This window comes from Rousettus aegyptiacus, unplaced genomic scaffold, assembly GCF_014176215.1.
Source record: "Rousettus aegyptiacus isolate mRouAeg1 unplaced genomic scaffold, mRouAeg1.p scaffold_m13_p_11, whole genome shotgun sequence".
Classification (NCBI taxonomy): Eukaryota; Metazoa; Chordata; class Mammalia; order Chiroptera; family Pteropodidae; genus Rousettus; species Rousettus aegyptiacus.
In genome coordinates this window covers 68,912,413-68,930,344 of record NW_023416286.1, presented here as the reverse complement: position 1 = coordinate 68,930,344, position 17,932 = coordinate 68,912,413, and the positions used below count along the sequence as shown (strand labels likewise).

Below are 17,932 nucleotides of genomic sequence, written 5' to 3'. Positions count from 1 at the left end.
AAGAAAAACATAAATACAGAAGGGTTAAAACAAAAATGCATTGCTCATAAAATTACTCAATAGAAACATTTTAATAAATATTACATTTTATTCCGATAAACCTCGACTAGGTTAATGTTGTAGTCAGTATTGCTGCATTAGTATAAATTGCTTACTTTAAAAAAAGGAGGGGACAATCCACAATATAATGGGGAAGTGTGCAAATTTTACAGTTTTTCAGTTCATGGCATATGGATGTTAATATTCAAAGACAAAATAAGCATCTAAATTTTTTATCAGTGTATTTATACTACAGAAGGAAAGATATATATATATATATGTAATTAGTGTATGATAGAAGAAACTGGAAATAATAGAAATACTTTTAAAACTTGAGAATGTGAACATTTAAATAAAATTTTAAAAATTCAGGGATCAAAGGAGGTGGCTTTTGAACTGGGTTACTGGGTACACCCAAGACTATCAGGAAACATTCACGGTTGAGGGATCAGTCTGTCTAGAGGTTGACTGGAAGGAAAAGTTTATGGGATGGTGAAGGTACAATATGGAGGCATTTAAAAGAAAGTGAGGTTGGGAAAATAGGTGATAGTGAAGACAGGGAAAGGATGTAATGCTAAGAAATCTATTTAATTCTGTATGAAATCAGAAATCATTGAACACTTTCACAAAAGGGAATGATATAATTTTAATAGATTTAAGACAAATAATTGGGTCTAATGTGAAAATAGATTGAAAGAAGAAAGTCTGAAAATGATCAAGTTTCTATGATTGTCATTGCTGAATAGTTTCTAATTACATAATCATATAAATGTGTATAGACTTTATGTACTTATTTTTCACAGGATTTGCTCAAGATGATAATTTTATTATTTTTGAAATATTTTCTTCTCTTGGTGTTGATATCTACATAAGGAACTACCTTACCATTAAATATTGCCCTGAAAGTTGTCTTGAAAGGTTTGTTTTTTTCTGTTTTCTTTTGTTTTGGTCTCTCTGCATGTGTGATACATAGCTGTTGTCTTATATACTTTCAAAGTATTTAATACTATTTTTATGCAAATATCTCACAAGCACATATCTCTAGCAAATGCTTCTTTCTGGTGTTCTGCCTGGATCCACCACATTAGGTCACTAACTAAAATTATTATTTTTCAAGAAAAAAAGGTTTTTTTCTTCCATTCCTTGTTTTACTTTTAAAAAAAGAAATTAAAGTCTCATTCTAAACTCAAACCATTCCATCACTCTATATATTAATCTCTGACTAAAGAAATCTCTATTTTTCAATACCTTTCTGTCACCACTTCTATTACCTTAGTTTAGGTCTCTCTCATCTTCTAGTAGATTCTTGTAATAGTATTATCAATAAATGTCTTCTTTTGATTATTTTCCCAGTCATTCCCTCCAAAGCACAGAATGGTCACGAATGAAGAAGTAATACTATTCTCTATTTAAAAATTATTTAGTATGTTCTCACATTTTTAGGAAAGTTCCAAATTCCGTGCTGTAACATGTAAGATCCCCTTAGTCATCCCACTTTTAGCTGTACCTCTCTTTTAACTTCTAAATGTTAAGCTATTTGAAATCCACAAAGATAATAAACTTCTGCATTACTCAGTGACTTTGCTCATATTACTCATCTCTTGCCAAAAATGTCTTCTGCTTGTGCTTGTTTAACAAAAGCCAAACCCACTTATATCTATTTTTTTTTTCTTTCTGTGAAGTGTCATCTACCCAGGGTAGTATTTATTTTTGTTCTGTTGTGTCAGTCTCAATTCTGCATATGGACTTCTATCAGCACCACAACACACTATATACTTGTCTATCTCCTCACCTATCTGAGAGTAGGATTAGACTTTATAGGACGTTGCGGGGCTCTCACCGCACATTCAGTTTAAAGTTTTCCAAATTGTATCACCTCTTGACATAACATTTATTTATCTGTTTATTATATTTGTTTATTGTCTCTCTCCCTATAACAGGAGTCAGATCAGGCCAGGAAACTGTCTGTTTTGTTCACTGATGTATTCTAAGGGCTTAGAACAGTGACTGGCACAGAACAGGCACTTATACTCTTGTTAAAGAAATGAACTAATATAAGATAAATTACTCTAAATTATCTTTTATAAAGATATAAAGCCAACAATTCTTAATTATTGACAAAACCTCATCTCCAGTGAAGATATGTTTTCTGCTGGGAAAAAGGTATATTGATGTTATAGACTAGACGTCTGCATCCCTCCCATAATTCATATTTCGAAGCCTTAATTCCAAATGTGATGGTGGGTATTTGGGGGGTAATTATAGTAGATGTACTCATTATGGTGAGTTCCTCATGAAGGTTCTGGTACTCATATAAGAAGAGACATCGACAATCTCTCTCTTCATCTCCCCCTCAAGGAAAGACCACATGAAGACATGGCAATAAGGCCCCAATCCGCAACCTAAAAGGAAAACCCTTATAAGGAATCAAATTGACTGGTACCTTGGTCTTGGATTTTCTATTCTCTAGAACTATGAGAAAATAAATTTCTATTGTTTAACCCACACAATCTATGATATTTCATTACAGCAATCTAAATGGACTAGGATAATCAATATGTCACAAGCATCTCTAAATCCAAATGTGCCAAACTGAACATTTGGTTTTTGTCCATCCAGATCAGAAAATAGAAATTAATACGGACAGTTTCTTCACCTTGCTACCATTCCATCAGGCTCTACCTTCTAATTATCTGTTGATTATAGATATTCAATTCCCATTACACTAGTAATAATCACTTATAGAAGGTTGACTAGTAGTTTTGAAATGTAGCTTATCTTTCCCATGCCAGTTAATTTCCTCATGTGGTTTGCAAGTTTTACTGTGAACACATTTTTAGCTGAAGCTCTTTTGTTAAAAATTCTTAAGAATTCTTTTCCTTTGCCCTCAACTGGGAACACAAAAGTTTAACCAGACCCCTGGTACTCTGTTAACAAGGTCTGTGTATGTGCGTGGTTAGACACTGTGATGTTTTCCTTAAAAAAAAAAAAAAAAGTGCTCATTCACAGATTAATATTGACAATTTTATGCCTAGTTCCAGCTCTCAGCTATTAAAGGGAATAAAGAGCCATCACCTATTCCCATTTGGATTTATAATCCAGACCCTAAATGCTACACTCATCTAGCTGTAGCTTGCCTTGCCACTGTAGCTTTAATTTCTAAAATGTTTCTTATTTGTTTTAACTTTGGGTAAATACATATGTTGTATTTTATTCAGTAGTTGTGTGTGTGTGTGTGTGTGTGTGTGTGTGCTACTAAACCTTATTCATTCTGTGCTACTAAACTTTCATGCCCATTGATTAGTAACTCCCCAACTCTTTGTTTCCTCAACACTTATAAACAACCATTCCATTCTGATTCTATGAATTTGATCATTTTAGATACCTCATATAAATGGAATTATGGATATTTGTCTTTCTGTGATTGTTATTTCACTTAGTATAATGTCCTCCAAATTTATTCATGTTATATATGGTGGGATTTGTTTTTCTTGTTTAATTTCTTCCATCAGTGTTTTATAGTTTTCAATATACAGGTCTTTCACTACTTTAGTTAAGTTTATTCCTAAGTATTTATTCTTTTCTGCTGATATTGTAAATGAGACTATTTACCTAATTTTCTTTTCAAATAGCTCTTTGTTAGTATATAAAAACATCTGATTTTTGTATGTTGATTTTGTATCCTGAAACTTTATTCATTTATTATTTCTAGCAAATTTTATGCAGTCTTTAAGGTTTTCTATATATAATACTTAGATTAATTTGCTTAATGTCTTAGTTTCTTTATTGTTAAAATGTTAACAGCTAAGGTTATCAATAATCTCATAGACATTTTGTGATTATTAAATGAGATAATGCCTGTAGTATATTCAGTCCAATGCCTAACTCTTAGTAAGAAGACAAAAACGTTGGCAAATATTATTTTTTAGGAGTTATCAAATATCCTTAATAGACAGATCGGACCCATGCCTGCATCCCCAAATTCATATTCCACCAATTTTCTCCAGATGAAAATAGATTGCAAGGTTTTAAACAAAGTGTTGGTATGATTATATTTTTATATTTGCATTTTATTAAGATCACTTTGGCTCTAATACCAGGAATGGATGAAATGTGATCTGGAGTTTGCATGTAGAAGTATTTGTAGATAGGTATAGCAGCAATCCTGATAGGAGAAGATGAGAAGGTGAAATATGAGGGTACATCAGAGATTAAGAAAAATGAGTATATTTAATAAGCATTTATGTACTTTTGTCTGTAGTTCTGGTGAATGATCAGGTATAAAAAGGTGAAGTAGTAGGAAATGTCAATGATAACATCACTATAAGTCTCTACTCAATAGATAATTGTGAAAGACCAGGTAGATGACAGGAATGGCAGTAAAAATCAAGACTTTAGAGAAACATTCTTACTTATTTATTTATATTTTATAAACCAACATTAAATTGTTTTAAAATATCCATGTAGGTCTATGGCCATGCCACCCTGAACAAGCCCGATCTCATCTGATCTCAGAAGCTAAGCAGGGTTGGGCCTGGTTAGTGCTTGGATGAGAGACCACCTAGCAAGACCAGGTGCTGTAGGCGGAAGAAAAAATAAAGGAGGATTTTAAACTGACAAGGTCCTTGCAATCTGTGAGGTCAACCAAAGTTTGCCTCATCTAAAAAAAATAAAATATCTATGTAATTATATTACTTAATTATTTGGAAATATCAGGGTAGTGCTTGGAAGTATGATAGAAACTGAAATTTATACTGGGATCCATCATAAATACAGAGAGATTAAATGTAGGCATATGTGGTTCAGATTTCTAAGAGAAAGGATATACAATGAGAAGTAAAGAGGGTCAAACTTTTATAAAACTCATCATTTAGAGACTGATAGGAAGACAGGATGGATACAAGAAGAAAAATAATGATAAGAGAGGAATTAAAAATAATAACATAATTAGGATTAACTTTTACTGAATAATTAATTTATCAATGATAAGCACTTTAAAGATTTTATCTCATCAATATGTTTTAATCTCATTATTCTAGGACACCATTTTAAGCAGTTGCTCTTATTATATGATGACAAATCATCCCTTTAATTATGATAACATTGTGGTTTAAAGAGATTAAGTAATACACCAGGGCATTGTGCTCGCAAATGCCAGCCACAATTCAAATGATGACTGAAAACAAACACCAAGTTTAGTGTAATAATTTTGAATCATCAAAAGTTAATATAACACAAATAGGATTCAATAGGAATATTTAAATTACAGATTACATTTTATTTTTACTCTTATTTTTAAACTAAGTCAAAGAATATTAAATCAAAAAAAGCATCTCTATCATTTTGTTTTATTGTAACATTACTTGTATCCAGATACTTAAAGGAATCAACTAAAATATAAGTAGTCCAGGAAAATAAATCAAACTCAACAAGACAAGTTATAGCTTAGTGTTTAACAATCTCTTAATTGTTGACATAATTAAGTGAGCAGAACCATTAAAGTCACTATTTTCTAAGTTGTGATATAAGAGATAAAAGTAAAATGCTCTTTTCCTAATTAAATGACTATAAAGTGCCAATTCATTCTTTATTGGAGTAATTTAATACAAAGAAGCAGCCAGCATTCTTTTTTAAGCAAGTATGCCCCCTTCCTCCCCCCCTATTTTGTTTCTATAATCCTCAGATTTGAGTAATTTTAAGAATTAAAGAACTAAGAATATGGTGGTAAAATGGATTTATAAAATTAACTTGCAAAAAGATAAATTTTTAAGGAAATCTTGATTCAAACAAATGTATTCTGATTAATATATTTAATCATCTGTCGGGGGGAAAGCACAAAAAATTGTTGTGGAAGAAAAGTACAGCAGTTTCTTATTGACAATATTTTCACGCTTTTCATTGGAGACTGATTATATAAGTAATTCCCTACCTAGCATATACCACAATTCTAGTCTTTCATAAAGAAAGCAAGTGTTCAGCATCAATCATATTATTTTTTACACAAAAATTATGCACAGTGAGCCATTCTTAGGGAATATTCACAGAATAAAATATTAGACAGAATTAATGGGTGCACCAATTCACCAATAAAAAACAAATAACTCAGAGTGTTATCAGCAAAATTGCAGAATAGGAAGCCCCAGACCTTGTTACCTCACAGAGACACTGAAATAACACCGGCATAAAGATTTAATTTGGGAATATTTTGATGGTACATGCTTCCAGAGGTGATTTGCTTTCTCTCCTGTTTGTCAACTCAGCCACTAATACATCACAATATTTTAAAACTTAATTCTTCACTGAGGCTTTTTTGAATTTACCTAATTACTATGAATTTGTACCATAAATCTGATTGAAGCTAGGCTAGTCAGTACAATTTCTCAGTCATTATTTTGTTTTTGCTTCTTCTGTACTTAGTGTTAAATAATGCAATTCCTCTTATAGTTTACTGGGCCCATTATATCAGAATGGGGAATGTTTACTTTTGGTTTACCTTTATATCGAGGATTTAGCCCTTTGGTCCAAGTTTTACAAAGGGAAGTTTTCCTATTTAATTCTCTGCTCTAGGTGGCCAAAGGCTGCATCTTTTGTTTTCCAATGGAAAATTCTCCCTGTTCAAAGTCAGCTTTAGGATTCAATCTGTATTTATAGTTCTTCTTTATTTAGATTTTTGAAATACTGATTAATCTATATTAGCTTGTCAGCTATTTAATACGAACATTATCTTCAGTTATTATTGATTTGTTTCTTGTATTTTTGCTTTCAAAAAATTTAATCTAGCAAAATTAGTTTTTTTCAATAGGAACATAAATTGATCTGCCTGGCTATTCATATTATAGAAATGGCTCAATCTCTGTGACATTTATCCTTGTTCATTACCTGTGCATGCATTTATACTTGATATAAAATATAAATCTATCACTTCTGAGAATTGCAGATCTCCTATAAAATCACCTCCTAGACTCTCAAATATTAAAGCTTGCTTATACTTCTGATGTCTTCCTCTTTTTATCCTTCTCACTTCTTTTTAAATTCTATTTAAATGTGTTCAAAAGTGTCTTTTCTCCCCAAATCCTAAATGCATACCTAAGTATATGGTCTCTAGGTTTCAAACCACTATTTTTAATAACAATAACTAAAAGGAAATGAGTGTACTGTTTAAGTTTATATCTCCAATGACAAACAAAGCACCTACAATAGGACGAAAAAAGGTTAAGAATTCAGTCTACTGACTAGCTGAGTAATCTTGGATTAATTACTTTCATTTCTGAGTGTTCAGTTTCTTTTCACTAAAATAAAGGTGCTCCTCCATTGCCTCAGCATTCTGATTGCTTCTGCACGTCTCTTACTGCTTTCTCCATCATGCTATTCTCCTGACTGGTCACCAAACACACCAGGTAAATTAGAGGGCCCCATTCTTTGAAAAGGTTAAATAAAAACATATCTGGGTGCCCAAAAGGTCTCCATGAGCTAAGGATGCTTTTCATCGAAGTTAACGAAGAATTTTCCCTGCTTCATGGCATTCTGCCTTTTTATGAACCATTGATAGTACCGCTCATATTAGAACCTTTATACTATAGTCACCTCTGCCGTCCACATCTTTCATCTAAATACCTGAAATTAATGATGTATTACAACTGTAACTGAAAAATAAACATAAAAAAATTACTTCAAAACTTACTTTAGCTTTCTATACATTCTCCATTTCTAGCCAGAGGCACTTATTATTATCACGTGTTCATAAATATAAAGAGTAAAAAATTCAGTTCTACAAACTACCTTGTATCTGTCCAATAATGTCATTCTGTTTAAGCTTCCTAAGATAGTGTATATTGCAACCAACAGACTCTGATAAATGTTTATATTCATACATATTTTTTCTTATGAAATTAATATTTCCTATAATCTTTATAGACTCGAGATTTATAGAATCATTTTATTCTTAAAGTGGCTCCAAACACAATATAGTTCTCTGGCACTTTTTAATTCTGTATATAATCAGAAACATTCTCGCAACTCTCATCTGGCTTTAAAGTGCTTACAATTGTTAAATATTGTTTTTTATGTTGCTGTTGTTGCTGCAGTGTTGTTACATACCAGATAGATAAAATCATGATAAGTCTAAGTTTGTGAAGTCCCTATTGCAGGTTGAGATCTGTTTTAGGCTGTAATAGATGATTGTACAGGAATGTCAATGGCTTATAGAAAGGGCAGGAATGCCAACGAGGAAAGATCTCTTTCTACTTCTGAAGAAAGGCTTCTTTAGCTCTTAGAGATCTCTTAGGTGCCTGTAAGTTTGAATTAACCTATTCAAAGAGTTGAGATATTTAGTCTAAAGGATATTAGGATAAAAAAAAATTATTGAGAGATGAAAGAAAGAAGAAAGGAAAGGAAGAAAATAAAGAAAAAGAAAGAAAAAAGGAAGGAAAGAGGGAGGGTAGGAAAAAGGAAGAAAGAAAAATGAAGGAAAAAAGAAAGGAAAAAAGAAAAGACAATAAAATAGAGAGAACATGTTCCTGCTTGATTAAAGCCCCATGTCAATCTTTCACAAGCCCTGGTTACGAAAACGAACATACAAATACAAAGATTTCACTTGACTTTCCTGGTTATAAGTGAAGGAAATCTACTAAGGCAACAAACTGAGTTTACTTTGATAGGATTGATTTTAAAAGAAGTAGAGCTGCCAGGCAAAGAGCAGTCATTAGTTCAAAGCAAATCACAATGCACTGCCCAGAAAGTATGTGTTTTTAACCTTTCACATCATCAGCTACTGGCACACAAATGAAAGTTTCCATTCCCTGAAGTCATGTTTCACAAAGAAATCTTCAGAAAGGTTCATTTTGGCAGAATTTCCTAAGAAACTGCACAGTCTTTGAGTTCTTCTCTTTAGACAAAATTGACTATGTGCTACTTTTTCTTTTTTATAATGTGCTTTTATATTTTACAACAAAATCATCAGACTTACAAAAAAAAGAAAGATGAAAGAACCGAAGTGATTAAAACATATTGATAGAATGTAAGTGAGAGCACAGCCACAGAGCTGAAGTGTATCTTTAGAAATATTGCATATGTTTTAGTAATTACATAGATTAATAATATAATAAAAACACTATGTGAAAAAAGCAAATATTTTTGATACATTATTTTGTAATATGGATGGTATATTTTTCTCATATACGGCAAATGTTAAGACCTGAAAATTTCCTGAAACTCTCCCTGAGGACAAAGAGAGTGATCAAGTTTTAAGATTTCAGCTTATGTATGTTGGAGTTACATTTGGCAAAAATATGTTGGCTGTACCTCTAACACTATTTCCATGATGAGCATCAGAAATTTAACATCTTTCAAGGTGAAGATTCAGTTACCATGCTGTTAAGACAAACATAGAGAGTAAAATAGTTTTTAACATTACTGTCATCTAGTTTATAGCCTGTCATAGGCAAAGGAAAAATATAACCCTTCTTAAATTCTAATATATCCTCTGATAGAACCACTTTCCTTAGGACTCAAATGAGAAATCCAGTATCGCTCTGAATAATCTCTATTTCTTTGCAAAATATAATGTGTTAGGCAGCAAATCCCCTTCTTTCCACTATTGTAAAGAATTTAGTATCTGATATTTTTTCATTTCCATTTGTGGCATTATAAATCAAGTCTTTAAATTCCAATAGCTTGATAATATATTGTCCTAATGAATTATCTATATAAAGTCTCAACCATCACATCTCAATCTTGTACATAAATATCAGGGTAGTTTCTTTAAGGTTTATACTACTGTACTTCTGTGTAGCTCAATAGGCATCACGAGTAGACTTACCTCAAAATTACTCTTTAAAATGACCACCAAGAGGGTATAAAAGTAAACATGTACATCATTATACTCCAAGAAAGTTAATTACAAGTAGTCGCACTCCAGGGTAATTCTTTTTCACTGAGAAATGAAAATAGAAAATTGTTGGCATATATTTTATTTACCTGAATATTGATTATCTTAAATATCTTTTTAAAATGTACTTGCTAGACTTCAGGTTATCATTCTGTAGAATCTCTTTGCATAGGCAATGCTTATCTTTCTTTTGGATTACCTTTCTCATATGGATGTGTAGGAATTCTTCATATTTTTCTAGACATTAAAATTTAGTATCTGAATTTATATGTTTTAGAAATAACATCTTTCACTGTATCTTTGCATTATTCTATGTAGATACTTTTTTCTTTTCAGAAAGTCTTAATTTAGCTATATTATCAGTTTTCACATTATACAGTTTTCTGTTTGGACTATACATTCTGAATGGTTTCTTTTTATGTTAAGGTAAAAAATACTGCCCTGTATTTTGACACTATAATGTTTTGCTTTTCTTATCTAGCTCTTTGATTTTGGTGTTGATTTATTTTTAATTTACTTCTGCATATGGTTTGAAAATTTCTTTTCGTATTTTCACCATATGTGCTTCTGTATTTCAACATTTGTTGTATAGTCCCGCATTCTCCCATTAACATAAAATGCCAACTGTATTACATACCAACTTTTCATATATGCATAGCTATGTTCATTAGCTGTTCAATCTATTTCTATGTTGTTATTTGTATCTATTATCTGTCTTAGTATTTACCTATAATCTTGGTATTTTGTAGCATCTGGTAATTTGAATTTAATTTAATTGTATGCCCATGATATTACTCCACCCCCCACCATCACCTTTTTTTCTTTTTTTTTTGGTAGCTGTATTTTAATCATTATTGCTCAGTAATAGGAGTACACCACGATTTATTTATTTATTCTAAATTAACAGTAATTTGAACAATTTTCCTTTTGAGGATATCAAAAATGTTCCCTTGGTGCACATGTCCATGTTCCCAATTCTGTAGGGTATTATGTATGTGCAACATTGATCTGGCAAAGTGTGTATCTTCATCCCAGTCTAATTATCAAAATAATCATTCCAACTGACCCTCCCCCCGAAAAGCATTGTAGATTTTTAAAAATGATAAATGTGAGCTAAAATGGTGTCTAACACGAGTAAATATCACGTGTTTTCAGTTATTTTTATTCCATTCTTAGAAATCATAGATTCTGAGAGATGATGAATACATGTGTAAAAGTTATCTGATGGCAAATACTGTTGAATATTTTTTCATCATAACCCACTGTCTCTTGCTTTCAATGGATTATAATAGTAAACATTCAGGTGTATAGTTTCCAATGATAAAAAGAAAATATATTAAAAAAATGTGGTAGGCTCAAAATTAAAATAACTGATTTCTATGCATATATTCTTGTCGAAAGTTGCTTAAGATTTGTGAATTTCACATGTAATATTTCCTTAGAAAAAGTTAGTCTGCAATTCAGACAAAGAAAGAATCAGAGTAACAAGCGCCTCTTAGATGAATTAAAGACAGGAAAACACCTTTCTATTAAAGGTAAATTTTGTTTGTCTGGAGAACAATACCATTATCATAAAATCCTTCCTTGTTGCCTTCAAGTCTGTACCAGTGACCTTTGGGGCTCAAACAGAGAACAGGGCAGGCACTCAATGGTGTAAACCTGCGAGTTTTAAAAGACAAATGATAAGAGAAACTCAAGGACTGGACATAAAAAGTTAAAAGTAGGAGAGAAAGGAGGAGTTTTTTCAAAAATAAGGTGACTCCCCAGAGATTTTGATGCCTTCCTCTAAAGCCTAGTATCTATTTAGAGCGATAACCAGATGCGGATGAACTGAGATAAATAGCCTGGTTAATCTGTAGCTAAGATGTTTACTGGCAGTCTTGAAAGTCTGTGTGTAGTGGAGTCCTGAAAAAGATGACAGTTTGAGGCACTAGAAAGTGAAAAAGCATATCTTTTGTTTCTATATGACTTCCTAAGGATGGCATAAAAGGTAAAAGTGTTAAGAAGGTATGGATGTTCAAAGATTCTCACTAACTTAGTATTAATAGATAATATTTTTGCCTACTTCAATTCTAAATTATTTCTGTTAATCTTCATGACAATCCTACTCACTTCACCAAACTCACTTCTAAATGAGGAAACAGAGGGAAAAATTTACCTTCCAAAAATATTCAGTTATTAGTGTGGTGTGTATCATATTCATACATTTAAAGTGATGTTCAATATACATCTTAACAAAATTCTATTTCAAGAGTAACCAATTCTTAAATATTAGGAATTAAAAAAATATATAAATATATATACATATATATTTATATGTATATATAGGGTCAATTACTAAGTATTGTTAAATGAATGTCTATGTTAATTCATTCATAGCATTATATTAGATTTAAACATCCCAATATATTACATTCTTTGGGGAAACAACAAAATTCTAAATAATGTATAAGTAATGGAGGAAATAAATGATGTATAATGATATACTATGTATGAGAGAATAATAGAAATAAATGAATTATAGTTACAAGCAAAAAATTTGATTAATCTTAATATGAAAATATTGAATAAAAAACAACCAAGTCCACAAATATACATTTTTATAATGTCAGATAGCTTCCTCCTGTGCATGTGCTCGAGCGGACTCCGGAGGGTCTTCAGAGCTCTCTTTCTGTGCTGCTCTGTCCTCCATGTCCTTGTTAACCCTGGATTCTCATCTCAATTTCATGAATTCAAGATCTTACTTGGTGCCTTTTCCCCATGCCACATCTATTAAACTTTCTCAAGCTGTAAGCTGGGGAAATCAGTGCCAATTCACTTGTTTATCACCTCTCAAGGACTATAGTGCTTCATCTGGAGTGTCTTGAAAACTGATTTTTTAGATTATTTGTCCAAGAAGTTATGTGTGGCCTATTATTCCATTTTATTGAAATATGAACACCTAGTTTTTAAAGTGAAATTAAAATATTTATTGCACAGCGTTAGTGGTTGGTGATTTGTTTTTTGTATGGTTCTTTTTATGTTATGATTTTCCTCAGAAATTCTATTGAAATCCTAATGCTTATGTTTAAAAATATATCTTAATATGTCAAATTTTAACATTTGCTGGAATAAAAAAATATGTTCTATTTTGACTCAAATGACACACATTTCCTGCTTAGTGTTCAATTTTGGAGATTCCACAATTCCCACTCTCGACACCCTGCTTTGCTTTACTTTGATCAGCTAAATTTAGTAAAATGTTATGTACATGTACTTTTATAAACACTGTTATTTAAATACCTTAGAATCCTCCCGTTTATCTTCATATTTTCAAAGAGAATCTGTCATGTTAAAATTCAGAACTTTATATACACTTCCATTTATTAATATTTCCCAAATTTCCTTAACAATCTATTTAGAATATTTGTCTCTTACATAGCCAAAGTTTCTTTTTAAAATGCAGTTCAAAGATTTAGTACCCATTAAAATTTCTCATAATGCTTCACGTTGTTTTGAATGCCTTAACCTAGGCCAATTGTCTAATTTGTTATCATCCAATGTTATTAGACAAAACATTTCTCTTCTTTTATTATAACATGTGTTCACACTGAAGAAGTTACATATTCATCACATTTAAAGGTCATTAATACATATTATGCACTGTTCATCAGTTTACAGAGATGAAAAACTAACTTATAGAAAACACAACTATTCGGAGAAGAAGGACAAAGGGCTATTGCAGTAGATCATGTAAAAAAACAAAGCAACCCAGACTTAAGGGCTAGAAACATAAATTTTAAAAAAGAACCACCAAATAAAAATGATTTTTCTCTGGGATTTTAAGAATGGGTATAATTTGGCCATATTGAGAAATGGTATGATTATCTGTATATGTTTATGTGTATGTGTTGGTCTGTGTATTTTTATATGAGCATGGGTTTGTATGGAGTTAGGGCAGCATTATAAAAACAATGTTTAGTAAAGTATCACTTAGGAAATAATCAATAGCCAATAGTTGGATATATGAGAAAATTAGATTATCTCTGAGAAAATATAAATTCTCAGAGATAATTCATAAATATTATAAATATAAAGGTCTTAATACGTGAAGACAACACACGTTTAGGTCTCTGAGCACTGAACTACCAGCTAAGATTACAGGTACTTGATTAACAGTTTTATTTTTCTTGCTGTTTCAGTCATTTTTCTTTCACAGGGAAATCTCTGTTTTCAGACTTGTTTCGTGTTATAGCTTCATTAGGAAGGAACTGTTTCCAATTTGTTCTTTTCTGCTCAGGTACGACCCTTGCTAATACAGTTTGGAAACCTAATTCCCATACAGCAACAGATAAGTCAAGGGTCAAACATGGGAAGCACGCCAACAATCCTTGTACTGCAGTTACAATTCACAGCAAGGAGAGAGAGCAAAGGTCAGGGCAGAATGTGGACCCAGGACTTTTAATAGAAAAGCTATTTTAGCTGCTTAAATTGGTAGTATCATATGTGATAGGTCATTTTCTTTTGAGGTATAATAAAGCAGTTCTATATATCATCTGGCATCTGAAGTCAATTTATATATATTTGATGTATTTCCAAAAAAAAGTAAACAAGAAATAGTCTCATATTAATAATATGTCTGTTAGCTTAAAATTAATTTGTATACAATTAAAACTAAACAAGTTACATGTATTGGAATTCATTTAATATACATGATTTCTAATATATTCAACACCACATTAGTATAATGGATCATTTAGTATTTTAATATAAGTTTGAGGAAAATTGGTTTTGTAAATAAAATATTAATCAGCAATAAAAAACGTGAATTTCTTAGTTTATTTTTTCTTTGTTATAAAAATCTTTAGTTTATATTAAAAGTCAGGTATATGCCAAAAATACAGAACAATTCTATTACATAAAAACAAAATAATTTTATGGCTTTATCATTTATATTATTTATTTATAACTTTATCTCTTCAATGTGAAATCATTTGCAATTTATAGTAATCATTTTCTTGCTAATGCACTGTAGTTTGAAAGGTAAAGGAGGGAATCACTTATTATCAACTTAATAAAAAATTGCTTATAATGATATTTATGTATTTAAAAGTATTTGTTATCTCTTAATATTTAATTCAATCTACTATTTGAAAAAAGATCATTTTTGTATAGTGACATTGGTACAGTAATCTCTTAAATGGTTGTTGCAGTTAGCTTATAAAACTGACTTGATCATGGTGGATTCTTTATAGAGTTTCTTGATTTACGTTTATGAAAAATTTTTTTACTTTCCATACTATTTCTTGTTTTTTAATAAATATTTCAAGTTACATTTTTCCAGAACTATTTTGAAATATTGTTTAAAAGCATTAAGATAAAACATTACATCCTCTCATTTTAATTGTCTGTATAGTCTGCTCTTACTGATTTTTTCTCTAATTACATTTAATGTGCTACTCATTAAAGGATGTGATTATCTGTCAGTTTACCATCTCACCAACAGTCTGTAAGAACTCCTTTCTCGAGACACTCAAAAATGCTGTATCTTAGAAAATATTTGGATATTTATACTTATACTGAGAAAAAAATAATTTAAAAAATTTTGCATTGCATGTAATTGTGCTTGACATTGTTCATTTTTTCATATGCTAGTAAGACATTTATATTTTCCTTTCTGTGCATTCTAGTGCATTTTGCCATTTTCTTATATTTTTATAATTGGCAAATTACAGGTATTCACACTTAATCAAAACAACCTGTTATTACATACATCATAAATATATTAAATAATATTCATTACACATCCATTTGTGGTGATTATCTAGGTAATACTCCTTACTACTTCGGAGAAAAAATATTATTTTCCTTTACTATACCAAGGGATTATATGTTTTTTAGAATTATTCATATTCCTGACATTTCTCTTGGGAAGGTATATTATCTCTAATACAATCTTCAATTCTTATTTTTTGTTTGTTTTTTTGCTCTAGTCCAATCATTCTCTTTTTATCTATCTACTTATCATTTATTATTATCTATTTTCTAATTTGCATATATATTACTCTCATATTATTTATTTGAATTTTCATCTCCCTGGTATTGCTTTTTCTTGCCAACAAAGGAAATTTTAATTCTGCTACTGAGTTTTTATTTTCCTTGTTATAATTTCTAATTTTTTCCAAATTCCTTTGCAAATCATGTTACTTAATATTTATTGTACATACGCTGTCTTCGCGACTTCTGTATTTACTTAATAGAAATAATGTCTTTATCAAATTAACATGTTTTTAATTCATCCATTCATTATTAATGATTTCATTTATTTGAAAAAAATGTATTAAATACCTCATCTGTTTGTAATTATTATTCGTTCTGGAAATTCAACAATAAACAGAAAAACATCTTCTATCTTCAGCAATATGACAAATAAATAAAAATGTACCTCCGATAGAGGTAATTATTATTTTAAAATGTTATTGAGGAGCAACGGGGGGCAAAATAGGGAGCGAAAATTTTGCAAGTGGTTAAAATATTAGAATTAGGGTTTATAACAGATACCTCTTAACGAAGTGACAAAAGGAGAAACCTAAAAGAGCTGAGGAATTAACCTCTGATATCTGGAGGACCATTATTCTGTGTAGAGGGAATTGAAACTGCAAAGGCTCAGAGGTCAAAATAAGCCTCTTTAGTGTGAAGAACAATAAGAAATGTAGTGCTGTATAATATTTCTCACATGACTATATCATCTTTTTTATCTACTTATATATTATTGGACATTTAAGCTGCTTCTTATTTTTTTTCCAACACTGAATATGGTTGCTATAAATATTGTTTCACAGATTTTCTATTCTAAATGTAAGAGAATTTTTAAAGCATATTCTTAGGAGTTGAATTTGTAGGCTGCAGAGTGTGTGAATATTCATATTTAAATTACAATCCAAAACACATGTCCAAAGTGTTTTCATCATTTTACACTCCAACCAGAAATGTATATAATACGTAATAGCTCCACATCTGCTGCAACACTTGAACTTATCAAATTTAAAATTTTTGAAGTGTAAATGTAAGTAAATTTGGTTTTTCTTTTTCATTTTGATTTCACATTAACTTAAACATAATTTTAATAATGTTTAGACATATATTCAATAAATCATAAGAAATAATTATAAATTATGATGATTTTGATAGTTATAATAATCTTTCTCCAATGATATAAGAAAAATTCAAAATAAGAATATTTGTTTAATATCATTCCAATGTTTCCTGAATTCTGTTCTTGTATATCTGTCATTGCCTATCATTATACTATCATGGTATATTAATGTTTAATTCAACTATTTCTCTCATAATGGCTTTAAGTTCCTTATTTGTATATCTAGCTTTCTGTCCCATGTGCATGTATAGATATACACATATATGTATGCGTGGAAGAATATGTATATATATGTATTAACAGATATATTTATATATACATCCATATATATTCTTTAAAATTTATTTAATAAAAGGCTTTGTATTTTTGCTGCTGATATGAGTTTCTTAGACTTTTCTGACTTTAGCTACACATGCCAAATGTATCAGAAGACATTATTATTCCTCCATTTAGAAACTTTTCCTCTCTAGTTCCACAAATAGATCTGGGAGGACATTAAGCTACTTCCTAAAAAAGTACAAATTATCTAGATGGTAAAATTATGCCCTACCATTCATCAGATTGGAATAAAAGACCCAGGAAAAATCACTGCAAAGTTTACACTGAACGACATTTCCCTGAAAGGCACACTGTAACTATATAGTGTCATAACATTCTCTTTCTCTGAGAAAGACTACTGCTTTCTTACTCACTGAGGAACACTGTTATCTAAAATCCTAGACTATCAGAAACTGTGTTGTTTTAAATTATATTAGGAAGAACCAACTATTTCCCTGCCTGAAGCATCTGTGTCCCTTTGGCACAGTCAAGTAGTTTTGATTTACAACCCAGGTAAACCCCAGACTTCCGACCATAACTCTCCACATCAATCT

At 30.6% G+C, this 17,932-nt stretch overlaps 2 pseudogenes; both read left to right on the top strand.

The window, feature by feature from the left end:
* Positions 1-17,932, top strand: part of LOC107519605 — a 158,697-nt pseudogene that overhangs the window by 51,439 nt on the left and 89,326 nt on the right.
* LOC118609611 lies at positions 4,507-4,625 on the top strand (annotated as a pseudogene).